This window comes from Lathamus discolor, chromosome 8 (genome assembly GCF_037157495.1).
Source record: "Lathamus discolor isolate bLatDis1 chromosome 8, bLatDis1.hap1, whole genome shotgun sequence".
NCBI classification, from domain to species: domain Eukaryota; kingdom Metazoa; phylum Chordata; class Aves; order Psittaciformes; family Psittacidae; genus Lathamus; species Lathamus discolor.
Window position 1 is genome coordinate 17115511 of NC_088891.1, and position 20429 is coordinate 17135939.

The following is a 20429-nucleotide window of genomic DNA, read 5'->3' on the forward strand; positions in this document are numbered from 1 at the left end:
AGAGTACGCGTGCGCACTGCGTCCCCCTCGCTGCGCGCTGAGGCGAGGCGGGTCCCGCCCGGTTGGGGCGGGCGCTGCCGCGGGAGCGTGGCCGAGGGCCCGGGGCGTCGGTGAGCGGCGGCGGGGCGGGGGCCGTGGGGGAGCGGGGCCCGGTGGGCGGGCGCCGCCCGTGTGGCCGCGCGGTGGGGCGCAGTGCGGAGCGCAGCGCCCGAGGCTCCGCAGCGTTTGTACAACGGGAGGTGTACAGGTACGGCGCCCAGCGTACAGCCTTCCCTCAGGGCACGGTGCGCGTACTGCCCTCCCGCAGGGCGTACTGTGCATGACGGAAGCATGGGAAGTTAGATAAATCTCATTTTCCTTTTTTCTTTTTTTTTTTTTTTTTGCGTACTTAAGAATGAATCATAGAATCTGAGAGTGGTTTGGGTTAGAAGAAACACCTTCCGTTAGGCCAGGTTGCTCCAAGCCCCATCCAGCCTGGCCTTGAGCACTGCCAGGGATGGGGCAGCCACAGCTTCTCTGGGCACCCCGTGCCAGCGCCTCAGCACCCTCACAGGGAAGAACTGACTGAGATCTCCCCTCCATCAGCTTAAAACCATGCCCCCTTGTCCTGTCACCACGCGGTGATAGTAGTGGGAGTTGCTATGAGGAGGAGATCCAAGATGGCGGGAAGGTTTTGGCTAAGTTATATAGGCAGAGACTAACCTGATCACAGCTGCTCTGTTGGCCAAAGGTGAACGATGCAGCAATAGCAACAAAGTTTGTTTTATTGTAGGGTACTGAAGGAACTTGAAATAAATGTGACAGATGTGAAGTGTGGAAAGAATTAAAAGCAGAACAAGGAGGCACAAAATGAACAGGCTGTCGAGAAAACCTGGTTTCCGCAATAGAGTAACTCGTGAGGCAGAGTGAGGGTTAAAGCTCTATTCAAATAAAGGGAGATCCCCATAAGACACACCTGGTTCAGGGTTCTAAATTTGCCTTAAGTATCTACCTATTTTATACCTCCCGCATCCACAAGGTCCCTCCTTTCTCCTTTGGCTTAGACGCTCACAGGTTGCAGCTGCCCAGTCTGCCTAAAGTGGGATGTTTCATTCTATGTGCACAACCTGCAGTTCATGTAAGATTTCACAAGGCTAAGCGAGTTTTTAAAGGTTTAACAAATCATCACATTATCTGCATTGTTTCTTTTTCATAGACCTACAAGTTTTTGTAAGGTTCTGTACTCAGCAGTTTGTAGAACACACCAGAAACTGACCAAATACTTCGTGCTTAAGGACGTGATAGTTTTCAGTGTGCTCCCAGCAGCACACCAAACTTAATGTTACTAGTGTCCCTGCTTTGGAATATCGTATCACCCCAGCTCTTAATAGTGAAGGTATGTGACTTCTGTGATCTGTTTGTAATGTACTTGCCTGGGTATTGAAGACTGAATGGCAAGAGATCTCAACATGCTGATTCAGAGTATCTGTGAGCAGTTGGAATTGTTCTAGAAAGAGCTGGGTCTGACTGACCTATAAAGCGTGTGTGTGATTACTAGAAGGGCACATTGCATTCCAGAAAAGAGATGTTCGCTCTTATGGGCTGCTCAATTAACATGGATCAAAACTTATGTATTTGTTGCCTGAACACCCCTTAATTTATCAGGAAACTTAAGTTTGCAGAGCATGGATTTTGAATCATTACTGTTCTATTCTGGTTTAGATAAATAGAAAATGAGATAAAATTTGCTGTAGAGAATCATTTTATTACCCAGTAGATGCCCCATCCCTGGCAGTGTTCAAGGCTAGGTTGGACTGGGCTTGGAGCAACATGATATAGTGGAAGGTGTCCTTTCCTGTGGCAGGGGTTTGGAACTGGATAAGCTTTAAGGTCCCTTCACACCCAAACCAGTCTGTGATTCCGTGATTCTACAAAGGGCAACCATGACTTATTAAGTCAAAAGTTTGACTGTTTTCCAGCACATTAATGTTTTAAGAATAATTAAGCCTCATATTAATTACTTTTAATGCTTTTCTAAATACGCTTCAGTTGATGATAAACTCAAAACTTCAAAATGCACAAATGTCATTTGCAGGACACCAATGCCAAACTCCTGTCATGGTCAGCAAAGTTGTGCAATTTCCCATCTCTTACACTGGGTGGCACAATATAGCTGGAAATCTATCACGGGTTCAAATGTAACCTAGAAAACAAGCAAACAGGAGGTCAGAGCCAACTGCTAGGGAAATGTTGAATAATTCTATTTTTAAACATCAGACAATTGCAAATATAAGCAGTTTCTCACATGAAGGCTTTACCAAAGAGAACGGGCTTGAAGGAATAATGCTTTGTCACATGAATTTTGTCCTGTACATGGGAAAAAAATATCAACTCTTACACAGTTTCATGTCTGAAATAATACACAATCAACTGTTAAATAGAAAGTAGTCATGAAAAGAAACAAAATACAAAACATTCACCTTTCTCATGTCCTTTTTCCATTATATTTATTACAAAAATATTTTATAGTAATCTAAAACCTCCCTACATAATGACTAATTATAAATGGCTCCTTTCCAGTGGTTCAAGCAACAGCTCAGAAATGCTGGAATTCTAAAACATTCATTTGAAGATTTGCCTCTATAGGGTTGGGTGTAGAGACTGCACTTGTGTAGAATTCCATCTTGCCATGTTCCCTATACACAAAGTATGAATATTGGGGGGAGAGGGGGTGGTCTTCCCAGCTTATTTTGCCCTTTTTTGATGGTAAGGGCTTTACGGCTATAGTTTACCTCCACTTTTGTAGTCCATGCACGTAACTTGGCGCTTGTCTTAGATACCTGTGATAGAAAATGACAAGAGCAACACATGGTAGAGCAGTAGCCTTCAAATATGTACAGGAAGTAGGTAATGTGTAGTATTTTGCCTCTGATGTTACTGTCAGATACATTATCACCTTGTTAGAGCCATTCTAGTTCCATCCTCTTTGCATATTGTGGGATAAGATACTGATCAGAAAGGACCACAGTCCCTGTGTACTTTCTCCCAAAGCCACCTAAGCTACTTCGGACACAACCCATGATGCTACTGTGGACTAGTTCCTAAGCAGACTTGCACTTCACATCTCCCAGCATTCCTCCCTGTTGTTTTGTCTTTTTCTATTTCTAAACAAATACTTTGTTGTTGAAAAGAAGTCAAGGTCTAAGTTAGGTCTAAGTGAAGATCTTGTGTTTGGAATTCAGCTGGAGAAGTACAAAACTAAAAAGAATGGACATTTTTTGTAACAGTCAAACCAAACCCTTTGGCATTTCAAAGGCAAAGGACATAGTTGTTACCTACATACAAAAAAGAATGTGTTCATCCTCTGTGTGTAAGATTTTCAGGGTTTTTTCATACATTTTTCCTATCAGAGCATCATGGTTTGTTGGGTACAAACAGCCATACCCAGATGAAAGCAAACAAGCTCCAGTTTCCTAGCCATGAGAATCTTCATGTCTGTATGGGGGAGGGGAAATGTAATAATTACCCTGTTTACAGAAGTTATTGATCTACTTCTTTAGTATTTAAATACTTCTTTAGTCTTAAATAAATAGTATTTTCTAACTATTATGCCCTCAAGAAAAATAGATATTAATCCTAAATGTCACTTTGGTTGAAAACTGAGGGGCCCATTAACTGTGGGAATAATGTAAAAAAAAAAAAAACAATAGAAGATCTCTTGCATCTGTCTCTTCCAGATAAATATTTTTTATCTGGAATACAAATACAAAAAATACAGGTAAAAACACAGACAATTCCAGTGCACCCATGGAATTGCAGACAAATGCGTGACTGTATACTGTTAACTCACATTCCTTAATTCGTACTAGAAAGTCTGCCCATCTCAGAAAAAGGAGGTAGTTACACATAGATACAGATAACTTCTGTTTTCTGATGTTATTCTCTGCATTGGTAGTTTTGATATGTAAACATTCTTATCTTGCTGTGCCTTGTAAAAAATGTGATTGTTGCCATTTGCCGTATCAGCTGAATGTCTGCCATAATGCTGTGTTAATAATACAGATTTCATCGTATTGCAGTCAGAATCCAATATCAAGTGTGGATGAGTCACACCAAGAAAATATGTAAGCATAATCAAAAAATTTGCAGCCTCCTCCATATGAAAGTGTAGCATTCTCAGTTGGCATTTCTGTGTGTTCTGATGGTCAGGCTGTTACTCATACTTGCATGCAGAATGAATTCAGTAAGACTTGGTTCAGCTCACTTCTTAACAGTTTCTGAAAAAAACATGAAGTACCCTGTTACATGGACAGAAGATATATTTGCTGGTTGAGCTTGAGGGGAAAACTGGGTACAATTATATATTCTTTTAATTATTCATGACTTGGGTCTGAAGTGAATGTGTATACATTTTTCACTTATTCACTTTATAAAATTCAAAACTAAGCCCAGAAGCAGTTTTATTCTTGGCAGAGTGACAAGTTTCCTTTCCTCAACGAGCCAGTCAAAGGAATTGTTCCTCAGAGAGTTTGTCATCCTCACATATCCCAGAGAGTCTGGAGGGGTCTGGCATTCATTACACCCCCCATCACACGTAGGCATGTGCACTCTCTCCCTCTCTAACTGTGACAACAAGCCCATCTCAGAGGACTGTGTTTATATCCAGCATGTGGCTTCATTTGTGTAGCTGATTTGCTTCATTAATCTAGAAAGCCTTGCCCAATTCTAGTAAGGACAATGTACCCATCCATATTCCACTTGCTGTCCCCAGTGCAACACACAGTTTAGAGGGGGAATTTGCTGTTTTGTGGAAAAAAAAAAAAAATAGAGCAAAAGCAGCTCAGGATGCCAGAGCTGATGTAAACATACATTAGGAAATTGTTTTGATCTGGCCTATCAGGCTGCTGGCAATGCACTGTGCCTCCTTGGGAGACATGCAAATTTATGGGACACAACTTGACATGATTAAGGCAATGCATACAGAAGAGATAATTGCCCTTCGGCAAGAGAATTATGTCTAGAACCAATGATTCTTTATGTTCTTGGCAGTGCAGGTAGGATCATGAAATGAGGGGCCTCTTGCAGGTTCACAATAATATAGGTGTTGGGTTGGGTATTTTTTTAAACTACGTTTTTTCCAGCTTTTATGGTTGTATTACTATTAGTTGTTTGTCTTGCAGGGGAACCTAAGGACAACAGTCAATTTTTAGTTTTGAAAACCTAAATCTGTATCTGTTGATACTGTCATAGCTTATGATAGCTTGTAGAGTCTGGAAACAACCACTACCACCAAAACAACAAAAGTCCAGGAGTTAAAATAATGCTCCAGGGAGGCATCAACTTCTGCTGTTCATTCACAGCAGTGGGGTTCTTCACTTTGAAATTTCAGAGTCTTTAACTATCAGAGACAGTAACACTCCTTGTTGACAGATACGCATTCAGAACTCATCCACATGCCTGGGTGGAGTCAGATTCAACTTGTGTCAGGGTTAATGAGAAATTACCGATCACTGCTTGGGAATTTGGGGGGTAAGAATGGCTGAACTTAAGGTGAGAGACTCCATATCCTATTACTACTCCCCTGAGTCAGCCTAGCAAATAGCTAACTGTAATATCTTAATTAACTGTGTGTTAGAATCAACCTTATTCTCCCTTGCAAGCTGCACACATTGCTAATTAGATTAGGTAAGCGCACAAGAGCACAAGGGTAGCAAGCATTAGTGCTGCGGTGGGGCAGTTAGGTTTCCCACTGTACTGTATAGTAAAGCAAGGCTGGTGGCACTGGGGTGATGTTGAAGTGGCAGCCTTTAATTTAATGCAAACATAAGGATAAGGAAAACCACACTCTGTATGCTGGAGAACATTACCCTTCCAATCTCCTGGACAAAACCAGTGCAACAGACAAAGGAGGCTGGTTTTGCATTCCTTTCCCCTGTTAAGTTTGGCAAAGGAAGAAACTAGTAGCACAAAGCATGTAGCTCTGGAAGCTATCAGCTCTCATACACCTACTACACAGAGAACCCCCAGTACACGTTGTGCTGCTTTGCATGCCCGTGAGCCCAAGTCTCAGTGTTGCCTTGCTGTGCTGAGCGCATAGTGAGAGGGAGGAGGCAAAGTGCTTGGAGTGTGTGGTACTCTGCTGTGCACAGCTGTCGTATGATTCATCAGGGACCAGTACCATCTGGTACAGATGAGAGCCTATCATGTTACACAGTGTCTTTATCAGAAATAGGGACTTGGAAGAACACAAAGCTATGGGGAGTTTGCTGGAGCAAAAACCTCACATGAAGAGCCTGAACACTTCCCAAAAATCACATTCTCCAGTTTGTCCCATGCAGAGTTGATAAATACTTGATTATCTAAGTTCTGCTAGCTGGATAAAACTTCTTAAAGTGTGTAATTTCTTGTGCTCTTTTAAATTAACAAAATATAGCCCCACAGTCCTTTTTAGAGTTGAAAAGCTTCAAATTTGGTTTTTTTCCATCCCTCTCCATCAATACACAATTTCTTTGACATTTCCTCCACTGGTACCTGTCATTTTCGTCTTTAAATTCATTTTTGGTTCCCTGTTGTTTTTATGTATTAAATGCATTTTTTTGAGGTAATTCCCCTCTAAGCGTTCTCTCAGTCCCTGTTCCTTCATCTCATAGCTTTTATTCAGTTAAAATACTTAGATTTTATCCTAGCCATTAATTTTAATTTTCAAACAGTTTTTTTTAAAGATTAGCTAAATTAAATCATTTTTGCAATTAGTGTCAAATTAATCCATAATGGAAGGTGGATAACAGCAGGAGATAGAGTCTCTTAGATTTTGACAGATACCCTCATTGGGTTTAATGTTTTGTATAATATCTCCTTAAGTGAGCAAAGAGCTTGCTTCAATGACTTCCTTCCCTCACATCTATGCTGCTGTCCACAGAGAAATAACATCTTTGATTATGGGGAAAACTAACTCTCTTCTTACATCTCTGGATTCTGGGGGTGGGGTGGTATTGTTAACACCAGTTATCTTAAAAACCATTTTTTGCCATTTTCAGGCCTGATCTCTGGCATATGATAGGTGAGCACTTGATAGGTGAGGGTTGCTGAAGCTCCATGGATTGTAACATACAAAGATTACCACAAAAAAAAAAAAAAACAACAAAAAACAAAGCAAAAAACTTAATTTCATAGAGATAGGTGAAAAAGCAGACAAATAATCAGCTTAACTAGTGGAAATCAAGGAATAGTAATCTTCAGTAGGCAGACTAATGGAGAAAAGGAGGCTGGAAGTGGGATAATAAGACCAGTCATCTCAGGTCTGGATCAACAAGAGCTGGGTCTGAACATACCTCGCTATCTTAGGACTTTGTCATTGAGACTGATTCAAATAAAAGGAAGCAAACACACTGGTACTTACCAGTGGCTCATTTGAGTGTTTGGCTCTAGACACATCTGTGCCCAAAGTGCTTTAATTTGCTGAACCTGATTCTAGGCAGGCCTTCAGCTCTGACCTGGAATTGAACTCCGTGTGACTTTGATGATTAAATGCTTACTCCTGTCTGCTCAGGCTCCTCAGACACTTCCATTTTCTCAGACAATTTTCTTTTTTTATAAATAAGCAGGGACATGTGTGTAATGGTTCATTTATTCTGGCATCGGATGGCACCGCTTGATTAAATGATTGGTTTAAACCAAAACTTCTTTTTGTACCTTACCTGGCCTACCTGACTTCAGTGACTGTTTTGCTTAAAGCAGTAGTGTGTTAAGAATTACTGAGCTTCAGGAACGGATGAAGAATTTCTAGAAACAATCTCTGAAGTTTGAAAAGACAAGTAAGTAATTCTGCTGGAGTAAACTCCATTCTGAATTATTTTTTACTCATTTTGGATGAACTTCTCTTGTGTCCTCTGTAAATGTATTTTGGCCTTGGTCATACCCTACAGGTCTAACAAAATTCTCATAGAATGCTAGAAGAGCTGGTGAACGAAAAACAAACCACCCGCCTCCCCAGCTCCAAACATCAGCTACTGTCATCACAAGTAAACATGCAAACTTTAAGATCCTAGGATTAAACACATAGGATACAGATGGGTAAAATTAAAGAGCTGAGATCTTAAACTAGAGATAGTGAGACCTTCAGCAAGCAAACAAGATTTTACCTTTCTGCATGTGTAAGAGCACCAGTTTCTCATGCATCTTGGCTGCTGCTGCATTGCCTGTTGAAGTTACCAAGTCTAGCTGTGCCTTCATGGCAGAAGCTTCACAACTGGTTCTTTTCTTCTATAGCTTATAGCCTATCTTAGCAGCAAACTTTGAAAACTGTGACAATTCAGACTCAATTATTACATTATTAGGTTAATGAGCAAAAGCTGGTTCTGCTGGCCCTACCATGGAGGCAGTAAGAGAACAAGTGCTTGGAATAAGCACTCGTGAATTGGAGATAATGAAACACTTTTGGAATGCCTTTGAAATTAAGTCTGACATGCAGGAAATCTGTGTGTAATTTTCAGTTCTGCTCTTTTCATTACCTTGACCAAGGATGATCGCAATCTAAGGTTTGGTTCCTCATGACCCCAATTCATAAAGAAATTGTCCAGATTATAAATTCTTCTGAGCAAGGATGATGTTAAGCTGTTATTTTTGCACAGTGAGGCCTTGGCTTTATCTGGAGCTACTTAATGGTACTGTGATAGAAATCAGCAATACCAAACTATTGATTTAGGGATCATTTAAATTCGGTATTAATCGTATTTGTTCAGCTGTAGTGGGCGTATGAACCTCACAAATGAAATAATGCTCTCAAGTCATTGAAAATCCTTCTATGAATATCCTCTGTAATATTTAAGCCTTTCAATTTACTTAATGTTGAGCTGTGAGCTCTGCAATGATTAATGAGATCTCTGAGCATGGGGATGTCTCCTTCACATATTGTTACCTTGTAAAGTTTGCACCTAAATGCTTCCAGAGACCTAATTACAATTTGTGGGTACCAGCCTCTTCTCTCACAGACCTACTGTGGATCTCAAGTTCAACAGAAATAGGGAAGATAACGAATGGAGATACAGGCACAGCATTTTGCAGTCAGTGGTCACATACAAAATTAAATCAGTCCAATTTTTGGCTACAATACTAGCAAGGAGATTTTTCCTGAAAGCAGAACTGAAAAGCCTTTGCATCACTGCTACGGACTCCAGGTAAGCAAAAACTCAATGCAGATTTGGCTAAAGGTGGCTTTTATTAGATTCATGGTCAAATAAAATGTGAAAAGCTCTGTTACATGTGATAGTGTTGTGGCATTGTAGACACTGTAAGAAAAAGGGAGTAAGAGACTTGTTTGTTGCATCCCACAGTCTTCAGTTTATTCCCCAACATACAAAAAGATTGAACAGCCCAGGAAGAGTCTTCTACAATGGTGCAGTCTGGAATATTGCCCTGAATTTCCAGCAGATTTACAAACTGACATTACTAAATATGACTCATCAAGATTAAAAAAGAAAAATCATTTAGCCAGAGCTGTTGTCAAGTCACTATTTAATGTTACTTTTTGTATTTGCTGTGATAAGCACTAAAATTTGCACACTCCTTTATAAATCATTGTTTAGCAGTGTCTAAAGGGTCCAGTAAATGGTATGAAATTGCCACGGTGTAATAAATGGTTATTTGATAATGAATGAAATTGTTTGAAAATACTGTTAAGATGTCAGGTTTTAACATACAGAGCATTAGTCAGAAGGAGTGCAAACATGGAAACCATAGTGACACTATAAATATACAGCAAGAAATGCATTTATTTGTACAGGGCAAATAGGAGGTGCTGTATACAAACCAGTATAAATTGATATATGAAGTTAATTTCAATCTGTAAAAGTAATTGCATTGGTTTAACTTATTTAACTCTCCTTACAATAATATTTATAGCAGAGCAAGAAAGTAAAGAAATAAATGATGATAAATAGATAAAATACATAGGAAATGGGAATTGTTTTCCAGTTTAATTACGCTGTCACATAAAATTATCACAGAAATACACTATGCCGACAAGGAGAATACATTAAAATCCCATTATACTGTGCAGAGCTGGCTAGCTTTTGTTGCTGTTTATTCCAAAAACAGCTTTTCATCTTTTCAACTAACATGAAAAGTTAAACTTCGTAAAAAAACTACAGCAGTGCAAAAAAGACAATATGGGCTGTGCCAGTTGAGGGTTAGCCTGTAGCACAAAGCTGGGAAGCAAGAATGTGGTACCCCTCTCTTCAAGAATAAATCTGACCATGCAGTAAAATTGGAAGGGGAAAAAAAAATGCTCACTCAGAATAAGTAATTTGCATTCTTTCTTCTTTGGACACAAGGAAACTCTAACTGGAGTGTTTCTGTGTGGCTGTAGCCTCTATACATCCTGTGGTGATGGGACACTATTATAGCTACAGTAAGAGCAAAACATTACAATAACAGAGCATTTGTTTTCCTCTCCCAAGCCAGATATTTGTGGTTTCAAACTGAAGTCAATCTTACCATTTCTTGTCATGATGAACAGCATTAATGTGTGTGATGTTTTTTATCCTTCTGCTTTCTGTGTCTTGGCCTGAACACAACATGCCAGCCTCACCAAAGGCAAAAAGGTGCATGTGCTTCTCTGAAGGAGAGTTGATTTTTTTTTTCTCCGTTTTTTTTTTTTTCAGAACAGTGGAAGTTTAGTTTGCTTGAAAACTGCTCAGAATATAAGAACACCAGAATGCTGCGGTCAGTGCTAACAATATGGCTACATTATTTTGACCCCTCAATTATATCAAACTTGCTGTGTTTTTAAGTTTGCAACTTCCAAAGCTGTGTGATTAAGCAGGAGTTTGTGCCTTAATTAAAATAATGTTACTCTTTAGGATTCCAGTAAAAATCTGGAAAATAGGATTCTTCAGAGGCTTCAAATTCAGAGGGAAATATTTCTTATCGACTTCATTAATTTTTAAGATCTTATTATTTCTAAATCTACTTCATATTTCTTTAGCATCCAACTGATGAGATTTGATCACTGAGGATAAGCAAAAATACTACTTTAAGTAGAAAGGCAATCTCTAGAATATGGAATACCCGTGAAGAGAATACTATCTGCAAACTGAAACCCCAAAAGGTAAGGCAGCTTCCTGTATGAGATGAGATTTAGGTCACCAAAGATACTCCTAGTACTTGTCATCCTTGTATCAATTAAATGAATGGACTTGTTCCAAAACTTTATTCCACCTCTTCAAAATTATGTGCATGCTGCAAGAACGATTTTTTAAAGCTGTCTATTGCTACAAGAGAAGCTGTAACTAAAGGAAGCTATCATAGCACTGCAGAATGGATCATTTATAACACACCAAAATGGCCCGTTATTTACAGTTCTTATTAAAAAAAGTGAACGTGGAATGCATTCAGATATCAGCAAAGCTGCAATACTGTTAACTTGCCTCCTATCATTATTAAGGCATACAAAGAGATACAGCTACTCCTAAGGAACATTTCTTTCAGGTCTTGTCCTTTATAAATGTTGCCACTATAATTTTTGCTTGGAAAGTTGGGTTAAAACAAATTCAAAATGAAACCTGACCAAAATTAAATCTCAGCTGTTTTCAGCAAGAACCATGGCCCTGGCTTTTATGGCTTTAATTTGGAGATTCTCTGTGAGATTTGTACTGTAGCAAACATTTTGGTAAAGGTAGGGGGAGCAAGCTAAAGGTATCAGACTGCAGACCAGCACTGCATGGGGTCATGAACTGTTGTCTTTATCCTATTGAAATAATTTAGATTTATTTTTAGTTTTATCTTTCAATGAAAGAGGGACGACATTCAGAATCTTTGCAACAATGCTTTTGGGCTTAAGACTGATGCACACTTTCACACACCTTTTTGGGATGAAGTACTGTTTGAGCTGATAATAATGATTAACATTAGAAGTATTACTGTAATAAACAAGTAACAGTGTTTGTTACCAGCACACATACACACACACTACGTAAAAAGAGAACTAATTACATTCATTGGATTGAGTTATTAGTAGTTTGCTTCATGCAGGACAACATTTACCATTAAAACTGTACAGAAATATTCCACAACAGTGTCCTAAATTCAGAGTCATCCTGTGGAGTCATTTGCACTTCCTTCCTCCTTAATTACGGCTTCTTGGGCTCCAGTCTGTTCTCAGTGGAGCCAACAGAAACACGACAGGAGCAGAATTCAGGCCCTGTGGCCACAGATGAGATTTTGAAAATCACAGACTTCGAGGAGCAAACTGAGGTTTCACTTGAACTTCCTGCAGCCTTGGTTTTGCGCCTCTTCAACAGAGCGTAAGTGTCTGGGCATAAGGGAAATAACGCTTACTTTTAAAAGCATTTTCTAAGATCTGTATTTGTCACCATGACATGGGAGGGCGTGATGCTTCTTTCAGTTGTATCTTATACATTTATACCTTTGCAAGAGAAACATAAAGACTCATCTCTGAACATACTCAAACCACAAAGAACTAAACAGACGTAAAAATCTACTTCTCTTGCTAGATTTTAAATTTTCTAGAAAATTAAGCTACATATGTACAGAATCAAGAATTCCTTACAGGAAGGGAAAGGTGCTTGTGAGGGGTGGGGGAGGTTGCTTAGGGGAAAATAAATAAATCGGGAAATTCTTCTCTGACAAGTATCACTGTAACAAAACAAAAAACTGTTATCTTCTGCAGTCACATCCAGAACTGAGTCTCTAAAACTGAGGAACTTGTTATCCCTAGAACGATCCCTCCGCACCGTCACTGAAGCAAAATATGGAATTCCTCTCTTTTTCCAGCTTGTACCGAAAGTTGCCCTCAGATCTCCAGGGTTTCCTGTCCTGCATGTGAATTGTCTGTGCCAAATCTAGGAGAAAGCAGAGGAGGTGACTCAGTATGTCTGTCAGTGAGTGTGCTGTAAAACAGGGGGGGTTTCCACCGTTGGGACATCTGTTTGGTAACTAGGACCCAAAGCAGCGCCATGTAAAGGCCTTAACTCAGTGTGATATTTAATTGCAAAACCCAGTCACAAGCAGAAGGGCCATTGCTGTGTTTTAATCTCACTGGTACCTGATGAATCACGGCCAGTGCAGTGATTTGTGTGTGTGATGTTGTTCAGCCTGTGTAGGTTGTGTCAGTCCTGCTGTGTCTGAGCATTTCCAGTCCATGGCTTCTCTTTGCCACAGGCTGGCAAGGCATAATGTGCCTATAATATTGTCTTCTGGTTTGTCAGCTGTGCATTGATTAAGATACAGATGAGCCATATGCTAGTGAACTAAGCTGTTAAATGGATTTTGGGGAAAGTTTGGCTGTAAGGAATTCTGCAAGTGCCAGCTCAGATTTTCCTTTGAACTGCATTAGCCATAAATATGGATTATTCCTGTAGGTCCTATATATGGAGAATTCCATCTGCTTAAAGGTTCAGCAGCAAAATGTGAACATAATTATTTCCCAGCCAGATAAATGAGTCACTTTAGTAGAGACATTCTGACCATGTGCCTTAGTCAAAGTGTAGAAAAAAATTAAATATTTCCATCCCTGTCTGCTTAAAATTAGACAAATATATGTACCTACATGATAGACACGCACAAAACAGCACAGCTTTTGACAACTTCACTCTGGTCATTTTGTTTGAATAGCAAACCAGCAAACTGGTTCCTAGACAAAAGGATAACCCAATTTCATTGCTAAAATCTAAAGTGAATTTAGTGTTTCCTACTATTTTTGAGTAACTGCTATCTGAAAGTATTAATTTATTAATATTACTGAGTAGGTGACCACTCAGTGCTTAATAGGAACTAGCAATTAGTGCATGTAAACCAACTAAGACAGCAGCATCTCAATTGCTGTTCTGCATAGAGAAATAGTTAATTTGTAGGAATACATGTTTCCAGCCCAGATTTTAAAAAGTCACGTTTTCCACTGCTGAAAACCTCAATACCCACAATATTTGTTGTGCATTTTATGATTATTCTTAATGCCCTTGCAAACATCCGTAATAAAATGCTAACAAACCATCATCCGTTACTTAATTATGTTTATCTAGACGGATAAAGTTGGGGTGGGGGAAGCCTGTGGTAAAAAGTATTGTTTCCCATTTGGCAAAGACGGGCTGAGTTTACAGCTTAATTATTCCTTGTAATGCTGTGGATTTTCCTGTTAATCACACACAAGTCCAGAGCTGATTTTTTAAAAGACTCCAACCAAAAAGAAAGAAAACCAAAAAACCGCCCAAAATGGTTCTGGATTTTTTCATTTTCTTTTTCTTTTGTAGCGAGGTTTAACAAATATGTTGATCCCCACTTAAATCAGCCTCCCCTCCAGCAGGGGATTTAAATGGTTGTGAGGCTTCACTGGGAACTACACAGGGAACTTCTCTGACAGTGATGAAACACCTTCTATAGGGCAAGAAAAAGATCTGGGAAAATAATGTTATTGTTGCCTTGAGAAACTTTGCCTATGGAAAATATCAGGATAATTCATCTTAATTAATAAAAGTACCTCTATGTTTCAGCAACCAAACACAAGAAAAATAGAGGTCAGTTCCAGCAACCTTTACTCTTAAGAGTATCCCACTAAATTCCAAAAGATGGCTTGTGTGTACAGTGGTGTCCACGTGGTTAAAGACTGCAGTTTATCTCTAGATGCTCCATGAGATCTTTTTAATTTGAAATCTTTAAATAGGGTTTTTTTCAAAGCCAAATCCATGCCTATTGCCACAGGACCACTAGATATTAAAAGCAGAATCAGAATCATCTTGTAACAAAATTGACTCTTCTTGCAAAGATAGCCTAGGAAGTGCTTACTGAGAAGAATCATCAACCAATCTTCATAGTATATTCTTTGGCAGTAACTGGGCAAAATATTCATTGCAGTGAGTAGTTTATATTAAAACCAGTCACACTGAACTTGTACAGTAACCCATGAAAATATCTCCTTTTAATGTGATAGCTTACCATCTTCATAGTCATCAGATAAATTTGCACATCAGTTAGGTGCATTTGAAACAGGCGAAAACATTGGCAAAAGATTGGCAGATCTGTCTTGGCTGTAGCCAGCTGTGGTTGGATTCACTTTTGTGTTAAGTAGCTAATAAATTGCTTTCTGCTAAGTATTTAGAAGTGTATACTATGAAGAGCTATGTACCTTCCAAACTCGGCACAAAGCCTGCCTTTGTTACATGAACACAAAAACCCCATGTCAACTTTTTAAAGGATGTCTGAGTTCTGGATATGCATTAATGAAGCATTTGTCCTGATATTTTCTTCCTAACATTTTCATTTTTTTTTCCAGATATGGGAATAAGCTGGAGATTGTTAAGCATGGGTAAGAAAAGTAAGAAAAAGATGCTTTACTTAACAAGGGTTGACAATCTGTTCAGCAAACATAATCTGAGTAGAAAAAGCTTAATCCAAAACCCAATCCACAGCTATTTTTGCATAGATTTAACATATACTACCAGATCATTTATATAAACTACGTGACTATTTGCCTTCCATTTTCTGGACATTGGTGTAGTTCTGGGGTAGCCTATTATGAAATATTAAACAATTACCTGTATTAGTAATTCTTGAAGACATCTTTGTGTTGGAACAGGCCATAAGAAAAACAGCTAGAGAATGTTTTTTCTGTCTCCAAAAATAATCTGTAAGAAACAAAGCAAATATTTATTTCCATGGTTGCCGTGGTTTAAACCCAACCACAAACCTCGTTCACTCACTCCCCCCCTTCTTGCCCTCCCCCTGCTCCTGGAGTGACGGAGAGGAGAATCGAAAAGAATGCAACTCCCATGGGTTGAGATAAGAACAGTTTAGTAACTAAGGTATAACACAAATCACTGCTGCTACCACCAATAATAATAATGCTAAAGGAAATAACAAGGGAAGAGAATACACCCCAGACTGATAACTCGTCCCACTCCCCCCAGCTGAGCACCGACCGATACCTCGTCCAACTCTGCAGTCCCTCTAGCCCTTCTGGGTCCCTCCCAGTTACATCCTGGGCACGACGTGCTGTGGTATGGAATACTCCTTGGGCTAGTTTGGGTCAGGTGTCTTTAAATCATTATAAAGCAGCAGTAGCTTTTTTTCAATTTTTTTTTTCCTAGAGCCATGCCCTAAATGAGAGCTGCTTTTCACAGCACAAGTGGTTTAATGCGTTTTCGTAAAACAGCGGAAGAAAATAGGAAACCAAATTTCTCTTATTCTGAGAAGTGAGCTTTCAGGAGAACTGCTTATGATACCGGATTATGGCATACGTGTAGTTAGGGAATGTAAAAGAAGAAAGATCTGGACTCATTCACATTAAGGATGCCATGTATGGATTTGAAGCTTTTGAAACTCAATACAAGGTACACTGCTCAAAACGTAGAAGCCGTTTCAAAGCCTTAAAAGATTTGCTAAAAGACAGACAAGTTTAAGCAAGACCAAAAATATCAAAGTCATTACTGATCATATGTTCCCATCAGACGAAAGCCTTTCCAGACACTGATCCAATATTAAACACAAGAACAGTCAGAATTGCCCGATAGTAAAATCTGTAATAGGAAATTCAGAGACCTATAACTTAACACTTTTATAAACCTGACCAGGAGGGGAAGAGGAGTTAAAAAACAGCAGTCCCTGACAAAATGGTCAAAACCAGTTAAAACAATTCCTTCAGAGAAGAAGGAACCATCTTAATACATTACATGAGGAAAATACAAACCTTTAATATGTTAATATGAAATGCTGAATCTTTGTTCCCCAAGTTAAATAGTGTTCAGACATAGCCAACCCTATTTAAGTCATAGGAATGATAATTAGGGTCACTCTTCAAAAAGCTCTTAATCACATGTTCAAAGAAGTCGATAGCTTGAAATACCTGTCTAAGCGCTTTCCTAAAGCGGGCCTTACCAGGTGGAATTTAACATATAATGATCACATGGAAAGTATCAGAATAATTTCATGCCTACTGATAGAGTCCAGACAAACACAAACTCTCATTTCTTACTCAGTTTCCACACATAGAGGATTTCATTTAACTGTGGGGTTCCTGGTAATAGTTGCAATTTTTCAGCTGATGACATCTGCATCAAAAAGCTTCTGAAATGTCATTTACTACATGTGATATCTTAGAAAACCTGTTTGAAAAGTGCTGTACAATCCCAGAATATTATAGCATCTTCTTTGAATGAAAATGAGCTATTGGGAAAAGAAATTAATACCAACTAGGATAAAAACCAGCTTCTTCAACATTTCAAATTCTCATAATCATTCTCCTGGCAGATTTAAAAGGTAAAATCTGTTAGGTTTATATTGGTGATATACTCATTTTCTCTTGGGACCTGGATCAGCATTTAGCAAATATAACAGCAGTACTGTGATTATTACAGCCTCTAAGCTTAATTCTAAATCTTAAAAATGAAAATGCTACAGAATACAGATTACATCACCTGTAGCACATTTTGTCAAACCCAAATTGGCTGCGGATCATGTAAGTTGGTTTTGTTTGCATGTTTCCCGTGCCCTGAAATATGAAGCAAATCCAGTGGTCTTGGTTTTACAAATGGGTATTACCTGTATACTGTAGTTGTCTACCTTTGAAGAGCGTCTTAATAACATCATGGGGTAAAGAAAGGAAAAGTAGCAGACAGACAGATGAGCATAGAACATTTCTAAAAACTCTTTAAAATTGTCCAGTTAATAATCTTGTGAATAAGGCCTGCATCTTAAACGCCTGCTTGTACAATGTTACCTGAAGGCACATTTATCAGACTAGTGAGAATTCTGTTTCAATATCACGATACCTATCAGAAAGCATTTGCTCTCCAAACTGTTCTGATAAACACTCCAGAATACAGTAACACCATAAATAAAATCCATCAAGAAATCTGCGAAACAAAAGGTGGTCATGCATTTATAGAGTCAAATCACTGCTGCATAAATTAATTACATCAGTGGTAAATAAAACCCCAAGCAAACAAAGGAATTTCCTTTAAAAAAAGTATCAGAGCCCATAATTATACACTTAGTTTGGGGTTTCCAAAACTTTTCCGTATTATCCTGACTGCTGCTGAAGTCGGTAACTGGCTCAAGGGAGACAAAGGCGCTAGGTGCTAGTGTGGAGTTTGGACCAGTTTGTCAAAAGTTTTTAGAAGGGGCATTATTTCATTAGGAAATGTCAGCTTAGTGACATGAAACTACAGCGTTACGTGCAGGCCAGCTTGAGCTCTCAGATGGCAACCAGAAGCCCCAAACCTGCTCTGTTTGTATGCTAAAACAAATGCCACACAACTGGAATACCTGTTTGAGAGCCATATTCCCAACTATGAAAGAATTACTTTGTAAATAAAATGGAGGACAAAAAAATGACGCAGCATGCATCAAAACTTAATGTCCATTGACTGCGTCTAAACATTGGATGAAGTTATCTTTGTACAGCCAGTAAAGAATATCACCTTTCAAGCATGGTAAATAAAATGGGAAACTTCTTCCATGAAAGATAGCGGCAGTGAACAACCTTTTTTACCGTCTTTCAGCAGTGCTTCATGTCATAAAATACACGTATGCTTCATGGACCATTGAAAAGCTGTAATTTTGCCAAAGATATAAGTGTATTTCCTTTAAAAATGAATTTTACAATCTTAATATGATCCAGAATATTTCATAAATCGTATTATTTGGCAACTGAAACTTATCAAATGTGCAGGGAAACCTGTCTGTAGGAAACTAACGTTCTGATCACGTACATTTTAAATACAACTGAATAGCTGTGATGGCTTTTATTTTAATGGCTACTTTAGAAGTGAGAAGGTAGTAAGCAGTAATTTAAGGAACAGCACATGCACCAAAAATTGCAAGCTGTGGCTGTTCATAAACGTGCGAGTAGGTCAGTGTCTGCCCAAAACCACAGCGAGCGCCTCCTTCAAATTTCAGTCCACTGTTTTTCCTCAGTGGAATTCATGTGAACATGAGTTCTTCCAACATGCAGTAATACTTCTGCTGCTGCCTATTTTATAATCAAAGAACTGGGTATTTTTGTTTCATTTAAATTATAAGAAAATAGTGACCATTGGGGAGTGGGTAATGACATCCGTTTTAAGTTTAATGGGATGTGCCTTGTATCAATTCAGCTGATCTGTTCTAGAGCTAGATTTGTTAGTCCATTTAAGGCAGTCTGAAGCTATTAGAATAAACCACTTTGTCTGTACCCTTTAGGTAGTAAGTCTTCCAGTGAAATCTGATGGACCAGAGACAGCAGGCTGGGCTCTCAGAGAAGCAATTCAGATTTTAAATCATGGAAAAGCAGACTCTGTAACACTTACTTAAACATTGTGACATGTGTGCTTATAATCCGACATCCAGAAGCAGTATGAAGACTAAATTCAACACCACATACAAATTGAACTCACTCCCACATCCTGAATTTCCATCTGTCTTAAAGATACAAACAGTGCTTGTGCCATTCCCCGCTGGTAATGAACTTGGGCTTACCTGGATCTCTGGAGAGGTTTGGTTTCTTCATTGTCAAAGGACCTGGATCTCTGGAGGGATTTGGTTTATTTTCATTGTCATTGTTCATTGACTACAGCAACTTTAAAAAAACCCAAAGACAGCAAAACAACATTAACAAAGTTTAACATTCAAAGCCTGATATCCAATCTTACAAACATTTCTGCCTGCAGTCCTGGACATTACCTGTTGTGTTTCCACTCCTGGTCTTTATCACAAAATAAAAGATTAAGCCATTGCTCTGATAAATCCTGCTAGATTAAACTAAACCTGTTTTGTTATTCTAGATCTGGCTTAAAGGCTGCTACACCATAGGGCAGCTCAATGCTTTAGTTTAACCCTAGACTTACAGCCACATTTTTGCTAAATTAAAAATGAACATTACATTATACACTAAGGCCCCAAGCAAGTTTCACTTATGGAATAAATACCACATATGGCTTTAACAAATTCTGGTCTAATTGTATTGGTGTTACATGACATGTGTCTAGGCTGTGGTTTTACACTTCCTTGCTCTGTGGAATGGTAATACTGGATACTAGTAAGAGCAGAAGCTGGCATAATGGGACTTTCTGCTTTTTATAGCAAGTCAGTGTATGTTACTAAAAAAGGTGAGTAGAGCATCTTAACTCTCAAATGCTATTGGGAGACATAGCAAATTTATTGACTAATTCAATCTACAGTAATGGAAGGTGTGATTCAATATTTGCAAATAGATACAAATAGCAGGAAGCTTAAGTGGAAACTTAAATATTATCATCAAAAAAAGTATGGTAAAAATATTTTCCACAGTCTGCAGTAAGATTTTTAAAGTAAGATTTTTAAAGTAAGATTTTAATTTATAGGGCTGTAAGTCTAGAATGTGTGTTTTGGTATGGTCTTGTCTCAGTCCTTTGTTCCTGAGACAGAGTTCACGCTATCACATGAGAGAGATGACATTTGGATTTTCCAGTACTTGGCAGAAC

The 20429-nt window shown here is 38.8% G+C and overlaps 1 long non-coding RNA gene across 16 annotated transcripts; it reads left to right on the forward strand.

Moving 5' to 3' along the window:
• Positions 1 to 20: 20 nt before the first annotated feature.
• Positions 21 to 19914, forward strand: LOC136018927 (uncharacterized). 16 transcript variants are annotated; one of them, XR_010614647.1, is made up of 9 exons: positions 21 to 110; positions 7584 to 7793; positions 8955 to 9155; positions 10641 to 10701; positions 10964 to 11086; positions 12129 to 12281; positions 12668 to 12858; positions 15266 to 15298; positions 19171 to 19914. It is a non-coding gene; the product is annotated as an uncharacterized LOC136018927 (long non-coding RNA). The 16 variants fall into 16 exon arrangements; XR_010614653.1 differs by having other exon boundaries at positions 7717 to 7793; XR_010614646.1 differs by having other exon boundaries at positions 26 to 110; positions 7581 to 7793.
• The last annotated feature ends 515 nt before the right edge of the window (positions 19915 to 20429 follow it).